This window comes from Marmota marmota, unplaced genomic scaffold (genome assembly GCF_001458135.2).
Source record: "Marmota marmota marmota unplaced genomic scaffold, marMar, whole genome shotgun sequence".
NCBI classification, from domain to species: domain Eukaryota; kingdom Metazoa; phylum Chordata; class Mammalia; order Rodentia; family Sciuridae; genus Marmota; species Marmota marmota.
In genome coordinates, this window is record NW_026000057.1 from 42,219,681 (window position 1) to 42,228,434 (window position 8,754).

Genomic DNA, 8,754 nt, shown 5'->3' on the forward strand with positions numbered 1-8,754 from the left:
CTTTTTTTTTTTTTTTTTTTCCTCATAACTGGGGATTGAACCCAGGGGTCTCAACCACTGAGCTACATTCCCAGCCCTTTTTATTTTATTTTGTAACAAGTTCTGGCTAAGTTGCCCAGGCTAGCCTTGAACTTACCATCCTCCTGTCTGAGCCTCCTGAGTCGCTGGGATTACAGGTATGTGTCACTGTGTCCTGCCCTTGAGAACAGATTTAAGCAATGAGATGGGGCTTTAACAGATGGCTAATTCTTCTAATCCTACAGCATAGATGCTCATGTCCTATATTTAAGACTTGAAAGGAAAATGTATTCTCTGCAAGAACTCTCACTTACAATGAACTGAAAATTACCCGCTTCCTTTCTTCCTCCCTCCTTTCCTTCTTTTCTTCCTTCCTTTGTTCTTTTTCCCTTCTACTTGAAAATGTAGGCAGCCTCAATTTACAATTTAATCTAATGATTGAATATTTGCTGGAAAAAAATAGAGATGTTAGGAGAACCAGATTCATGTTATTGTTCTCCTTTCTGTTCATTGTCACTGGGGTTGTTGTAAGGTTGTGGTGGAAACCCTTGACTAGAAGTCATAGGATCTGGATTCTAGTCCTGGATCTGATTTCTGTACAATTGTGCCTCCTCATCTTCAAACCAGTGGCTTCAGGCATATAAGTGCCCTCTCAGCTCTGAACTCTTCTAGTTTCATTGTACATCATAGGTGTGTGTATGTGTGTACATAAGATGACAATGTCAGAATCAATGAAGTTTCACAAAAATAATAGTAAAATGGAGCCTATAATTTTTTCCGTTGTCCTTTCTCCCTCATTTTGCCATAAACATTTGTGGGGGAATGGATAAGGGTGGTGGAAAGACCATATTACTGTGAGAGAATATAATTTAATTTACCTTCTGGCACACTTGGGTAACAATTTTTAATTAAGGATTCGGAGTTGGTATTCCGTAACAAGCTTTATTGTTTCAAACCCAATTTATATGTCAGATGTAATTTAGATGACTTCAGACTATTTATATGAAATGAGGATGGGTTTTGACAGCTTTTGATTAGAGAAGCCTGAGGGCTATTTTCCATAATTTTCTGCCCTATTGAACTAATATTTGTATCTAGCAAGAACCAGAACACATGTCGAAGGGTTATCTACATAGACATCTGCTGTTAATCTTCTTCCTCTTCCGTGGTGGATAAGTCTTCTGCTTGTTCTAGAAGGGCCTGGCCTGGCATGCATCTCCTTATTATGGCCTTTTCCTAATTGTTAAGAAATAATATATCACATTAGCTGCTTAGTACTGTTTCTCATCTATTTGTTCACTCACAGAATACTGCAGAAGTATTTTCATTTCTAGTTAATAAACTGGGGAAGTGATTTTTGCAGTCAAACAGTATTTTCTTTGGCCTAGGTAAATCAAACTATCCATTCACTAAAAAATTTAAAAAATGCAAACATTTTACTTCTTTGTCGTAAGAATAATGGGAAATTACTATTAATAATGAGGACTTTTAATGAATGTTACATAAGGGGTATTCTTTCCTTCTTTTTTTGGGGGGGGGGGTACTGGGAATTGAACTCAGGGGCACTCGACCACTGAACCATATCCCCAGCCCAATTTTGTTTTATTTAGAGACAGGGTCTCACTGAGTTGCTTAGCGCCTCGATGTTGCTGAGGCTGGCTTTGAACTATCCATCCTCCTGCCTCAGCCTCCCAAGCTGCTGGGATTGTAGGTGTGTGCCACTGTGCCGGGTTTATAAGGGGTATTCTTAACTTTAAGAGTCTAGGAGTTTATAAATGCAACTTTTGTCTTTTATGTCCATCTCCTCCCCCACTGATTGGGACCTCTTAATGGGTAGATCCTTGAATAGGATAGTTGCTTGCACATGGAATTGGGAATGTTCTCAAGCTTATGTTTTAGCATAGGAAAAGAAAGAAAGAAAAAGATTAGCTTGTTTGTAGTGAAGAGAGCTGAGGCAAGGGGTTGGCACAGTCATCACTGGCCTGGGGAGGAGACACCTTACCTTTTAGGAAAATAATATCTAGTACTTGTAGCTCTCCCTTTCAGGGCTGATTGAACTTTAGGAAAAGGAACCTCATTGAGAAAGTTACAGTCAGTCAAAAGTGTGATAATTAAGGATCAATACTAGTTATTCCACAATATTTATGCATCTATGTATCAGTTAGAATGGACTAGGTTATTTTGCAGTAACAAATGACTCTAGAACTTAAAGGATTGAAACCACAAAGATTTGTCTTTTATCTCTACCACATGTGCATCTTGGGTTGGTGGGGGCTTTGCTTTACAGTGTTCTCATTTGGGGTACAACATAGCAGAGCTCCCACCATCTAGAACATTGGCACCTATCATGACAGTGAGAAGGAACATGGCGAAATGTGTTCTGAGTGTGAAAACTCCCGGGAATGATTAATGCTTCTTCTACTCACACTTCATTGACCAAAGCAAGTACAGAAAAAAGTAGTCCCACATTGTACCCAGGAGGGGAAGAACCAAAAATATTGGTGAATTGTGCCATGGACAGCCAAAAAGAGTTAGTGATATTTCTGATTACTATTTAGCATCAGAATTTTAAAAGTAATAAATTAGTTAAGAAAGTAAGGGCATAGTAATCAATCACAAAAAAAATCATTTGACCAATTGCTGGATGTGTGAAGACTACAATTTCTGATAGGTAACTACATAGCAGTCCATTCTACGACGTGTACCTAGGAACCGATCCATGAGTATCAGTTTAAGGAGACCAGAAATTAGAAACTAAATTTTTTTTTCTGAAGGTACCTATTAATTACACATTATCATTGCACAGGAAAAACTTATTTCCATTGTAAGTGGGTGAAGCAATTCATATTGAATTGATAGACTCAACACCCCTTATTCCCAAGAATTCAGCTTTAATTCCATTTGGAGAAATATAATCATATAATCCTTATGGTAAATGATGGCTGTATTATAATGCCCATTTACAGATGAGGAACTGAGGTTTAGTCACCTTTCTCAGGTTGCAACAATCCATGGTTATTTGACCTTGAAGTGCATATTCTCATTCATATTCTCTGAGAGTTAATGCAGCTGGTTGGCTAGAGGGAGCTACAGTTGGTATCACTCTGTAGTCATCTCAACCAGAACAAGAAAGTGTTTTAAATTAGCAATTTTATCGACTTTAGTTACAAACATCGTTATTATTTTTCCTGGGATTTGCAAGGGGTTTTGCTGAGGCTAAGAGCCAGGAATATCCCAGAAGACAACACCAGAGCCCTTCCTGGAAAGGAGCCCTTTCTGGGCAGGGCCCGCCTCCCTCTGCCTGGATGTGATGGGCAGAGGGTGGGTCGGCTTTTATGAGCAGGAGCCCTGGAGATGTGAACAGGGAAGCCATAGCCTGCTGCCTGCCAGAGTCCGAACAGGGGTGTAATGGCAGGGCTGTGAGAATTCTTGTAAATTAGATCAAGACAAAGACAACTAATGGACCTTAAAAGGAATGTTGAAATCAAATCACCAAATGAAGAAGATGGCACTTAGAAATAGAAGGCAAACATAGTGATATTCTCTGATTTATAAATAAACAAGTTCTGTTCAGCAGTTTGAGAATAAGAGCAAATTGAGTAATTTTAGAATTCATAACTAAAAATCTCAGTTTCCTTAAAATTGACTCCTAAATGCTGCTCTGTTCTTTGTCACACAACACAGATTGTGTTGTTGAATTCACAGGAGCCTTGGGAGGTAGGTATCATTATTCCCTTTTTAGCTAGATCAATTGAAACCTACAGAGATTACATAGAAAATTTTCCTGCACTATTAAGCTGGAAAGGAGTGGTAGTCTTCTTCAAGCATCCACTTTTTTAATTTTAATTTTTTATTTTATTCGTTCTTTTTACATCCACTTTCTTTTGAAACACACTCGCCCAGGAGACTGTGTTCAGTGGATCAATTCTTTTCAGATTGAAGAATAATAGCTTTCCTCAAAGTCACCTCTCAAACACCCTTTCCAGACAACCTTCCCCATTAACACTGATACAAACTCGACACAGAAACAACAAAATGGTAAATTCCCTGGCCTGTTTCTCTCTTATGAATGGAACTGCCTGCTTATTAAGTCCACATTATCTTCACAGAATATTTTATGCTCCTTGGGGGTAGGGACCATAACTAAACAGTTATTTAACCCCCATTATTCTTAACACGATGCCTTTCAATTAAGGGCTGATTTTATGAAGTGTAGTTATTTTATGGCTAGACATTTTATGTAGCTTATTAAGAGATGACATATGTCCAAAATTCTAATGAAAATTTTTGCTTCGTGAGCCTGCCATCACATAAGATGCTTACAGTTTGTTATGACTTATGGCCACAAAATGACTGGAATCTAAAATCATTTAATAATATTTTCATAACCTTGAAATGTGGAAAGGAGAAGCCTAAAGGCATCTGGAGCGAAGCTACATAGAGGTTTTAATTTTATTGTTTCCAGACAGCAAGAAAGTATATATTTAACATAGATGTTATCCTGATGGAGTCCAAAATATTAATTTATAAATGAAAATAATCAGGTGTAATTTATAGAAACTAGCCAGAGCAATTGTGGGCATGTGATATAAGCTTGCCAAGCCAAGATGGTCAGGTAGAATTGGTTCACATCCAGGCTGTCTCACTGCTAGACATCCTACCTTCAGCAATTTGCACAATCACCTTGAAACTTACTCTAAAAATGTGATGTCATGGAATTTGTAATTGTTTCCTTGTAAGGGTCTCCTGAGGATTGATGTGTGTAAAACATCTAGACCTCCAATGCAGGCATGCACTAATCAGTGATTATTGTTATTCTGTTGTGGTAGCTCAACCATTTTCATAAGTAACAGATCTAATGCAGAAGATATCTTTTTGTATTCGTCAGGGCAAATAGGAAAATTTTAAGATATGCATTAATCTTATGGCAGGATTTAAGTATTTGATTCCACTAAATTCTCCCAGTTGCTCAGCCCTCTTTGACTCTTGCCTTTGTATTATGTGCATTTGCCAATAGATTCACATAGGCAGACCTTTATCACTTTTTTTCTTCACATTTTTTTTTTTGGCCCTAATAAGAAATCAGAATTGAGGAAGTCAGGAAATGGAGATGGAGAAGTACTCATGTACTCATGGGTTATTGGTAGTTGATCACAGAGGATCAAGTCTATGTCACCTGGCATGAATAATGGCATTAGCAATCTACAAATCTGCTTAAGGGGCTGGCAGCTGCCTTTGCCTATTAACAAACAAATACACACACACACAAAAAAAAATCAATATGTCCATTGAGTAAACCATGTACATATGAAATCTCATCTATGTCAACTTTCAACCTGTGGTTCATTTGCAAATATGGACATAAAATTTTAATGGGAATCTGGGCAGAGTGATGCACACCTGTAATCCCAGTGACTTGAAAGGCTGAGGTAGGAGGATCACAAGTTCAATGCCAGCCTCAGCAACTTAGTGAGGCTGTAAGCAACTTAGATCTTGTCTCAAAATAAACAAAACAGACTGGGGATGTAACCAAGGGGTGCTTTACCTGGGTTACCAGAGGGTTCTACCTCCCATACCAAAAATAAATAAGTAATAAAATAAAAGATAAAAATTTTAAAAATTATTGGGACTGTATTCATTTTGTGTTTGATCAGTGAAAAGAAATAGTTTTTCATAATTAAAGCTCAGTGGGCCCTAATGAAGGGAGAGACAAACAGATCAATGAGCCAGAATAGAATCCAGAAAGAAATCAAATTGTATGATAAGTGGGTAACTGCCTTGAGTCAGTGAAATGGTTGCACACAGAAACAGCCTTATTTTCTCCCACCTTTTATTCAAACAAGTCTGCCATCTTTTTTTTTTTTTCCCTAGCCTTGGAAATCATCTCAAGTCTTCCTACAGCTTTCTGGTCACTTCCATGTGATCAAGTCATCTCATTATCAGACATATATGTTAAACCTTTATTCTCATATCTAATTTAAAGGCATTGCCTCCTTTCAGCTAGATCTGACCTATGCTGACTCTGGCATCAATGGGGCAATGAGGAGTATGGCCTATTTTTCATACATCCCTCCCATCCTCTCCTAGGTTTGAGAGAAAGAGGATAGTGATTAGAAAAGCGAAGGCAACAGCATCGTCACTTGTTGTTTGTGGTATTTTACTGGCTATCCAATATCCTCTTCATTTCAGGTATTGGGATGCTCTTTTGTGAGGCCACTGGAGTTTTTGAAGATATTCAAATATACAAATACACGACTGATTGCTTAACCATGTTTGTTTTGATAGGGAAAATCATTAGAAAATGAAATATTCATTAATAAATATGAAATTGATATTTTGTGAAACATTTCAAAGCCCAAATGTTACTTAGTCATGAAAAGTGATCCTATACGTATGTATTTGTTGACATAAAAAGGCATTTGTGACACACAAGGAGTAAAAATTAAATTAAAAAAAATGTGTATAGTCTTGGTATGTTTTTGCAAAAAGTCTACAACTTGACCATAATTAACTCCCATCCCCCCCTACTGGAGATTAAACCCAGGGACACTTTACCATTGAACTACATCCTCAGACCTTTTTATTTTATTTTTTATTTAGAGACAGGGCCTCATTAAGTTACAGAGGCTGGCCTAAAACTTGCTGTCTTTCTTTCTCAGCCTCCTGAGTTGCTGGGATTACAGACTTTACCACTGTGCCTAGCATCATAGTTAACTCTTGAGAAATTTTATGGATCAATTTAACTTATATGGCGCTGTTCATATTCTGAACATTTTATACTGAGCATTGTTTATTTTTATAAGGAGATAGTATAAAATTTTTTTAAAGAGTCAGAATTTTCTTTTAAAAATATTTAGTAAATCAAATTAAAAGAAAACAGATGAAGAAGTTATTTTGTAAATTCTTTTTCCTTCTAGTTTTTAAAAAAATTCTTCTTTACTGCCACCTAGTGGTACAGCATTTGTTTACTTTTTTACTATTTGAGATTACTGCTATTTCCCCTAAGGCTTAAAAAAAAAAAAAAATTAACAGGGGCATGCTAGTAAATGTTTAATGACCAGTTTTCCAAAAGCAATGTTTATATATGTTTATAAATTTATAATAAATTTTACCTAAATAAAGGATGCACACAATTTATTAAAAAAAATTGTATATAGCTGCCATGTATGTTGGCCCTTTAATCTCAGCTGTTCTGGAGGCTGAGGCAGGGAGTTCTTAAATTCAGAGCCAATCTTGACAATTTATCAAGAGCCTGTTTCAAAATAAAATAAAAATGGCTGGGGGTGTACAGTTCAGTGGTAGAGCACTTGCCTGGTATGTGTTAAATCCTCAGTATCACACAAACTCACACATAAGTTGTGAATAGCTTATTTATCGGAATAAAATGCTTTCATTGATTTTTGATGAATTCTTGTATCTGTAGCCAAGCTAAGACTGCAATTCAATCATGATTTGAGACATGAATTTATATCCCAATCAACTACACTAAACCTTTGCCTCTTGTCGTTAAATCTGGTATATGACTCTTTGACTATTTCTCCCCCTTGTAGAAATTATATCCATTAAACCAAAATCTCTCAGCTTTAACACTAACTTAAGCCTGTGTATGTGTGTGTGTGTGTGTGTGTGTGTGTGTGTGTACATGTATGTGTATGGTGTGTGTGGATCCCCACCCCATGCCTCAGGCATGCTAGGCAAACACTCTACAAATGAGATGCAGCCCCAGCTCTGTAAATTTCTATTATGCAAATATTCTCACCATAGTTGATTTCAGCTTTTGAATGTGGAAACACAGAAGGTGGGCTTAGGAACAGATGTACAGAAGTGCTCCATTATGTGGTATTTTTACTCTTACAGATACGATAGATAATGAACTCAAAAGCATGAATCCTAGTAAAATATAGCCAATAGTAAAACAAACAGGAAATGAGGAGTTTGAAATGTTATTTATTTTTAATACTGTTTATTTAACTATAGGGTTATATAACTTAAATGACTATTAATGACTGGCTTGCAAAAATTCTTGAAAATTTTAACACTTGGCTTTCCCAAGCTTGTGTGAGCATGCTCCACACACCACTGAATATGGCCGTTATCTTTGCTCTCAGAGTTGTCTTCATTGTTCTGGGAAAACTGCACAACCATGAAAGAGAACCATTCTTTGAGTTTCTACTTTGTGTCTTAGCAGCACATTATGGCAAGTTTTATTGTTACCTACCACTACTGCATGTTAAAGATGAGATTACTTTTCCATGATGTATGTTTTAAGCCTCTGAACATTTTATTTGTTTTAAAAGGAAAAAGTGGAAAGGATATATGTAATGTTCTAAATTATTGAGCAAAATTATTGCCGTCCAAGTATTTGAACTAAAATATCTCTTGGAGATGATCCTTGGAGACGATAATATGATCCTTATACTTTTAAAATATCTCTTGGAGATGATCTTGGAGAGGATAATATGATCCTTATACTTTTAAATGTGCTTTCTCATATTATCTCATTGGTCCCTCCTAACAAACCTATGGGACAGTATTGTTTTTTTCATTTTACAGATTAGGAAATGGTTGATAGAGAGGTAGCTTGACCAAGCTCCAAGGAGATTAGGAGAGCTATGTTATTAATGATGATAACAAGAGCCGGGCCTGGTGCTGCACACTGTAATGCCAGCTACTTAGGAGAATTGAGACCACAGGGTCATAAGTTCCAGGGCAGCCTGGGGGAAAACAGTGACTCTA

The 8,754-nt window shown here is 36.9% G+C and overlaps 1 protein-coding gene across 20 annotated transcripts in view; it reads left to right on the forward strand.

The window, feature by feature from the left end:
• The window catches only part of Ank2 (ankyrin 2), a 554,279-nt gene that overhangs the window by 112,810 nt on the left and 432,715 nt on the right, over positions 1 to 8,754 (forward strand). The gene's annotated exons all lie outside the window — the stretch shown is intronic.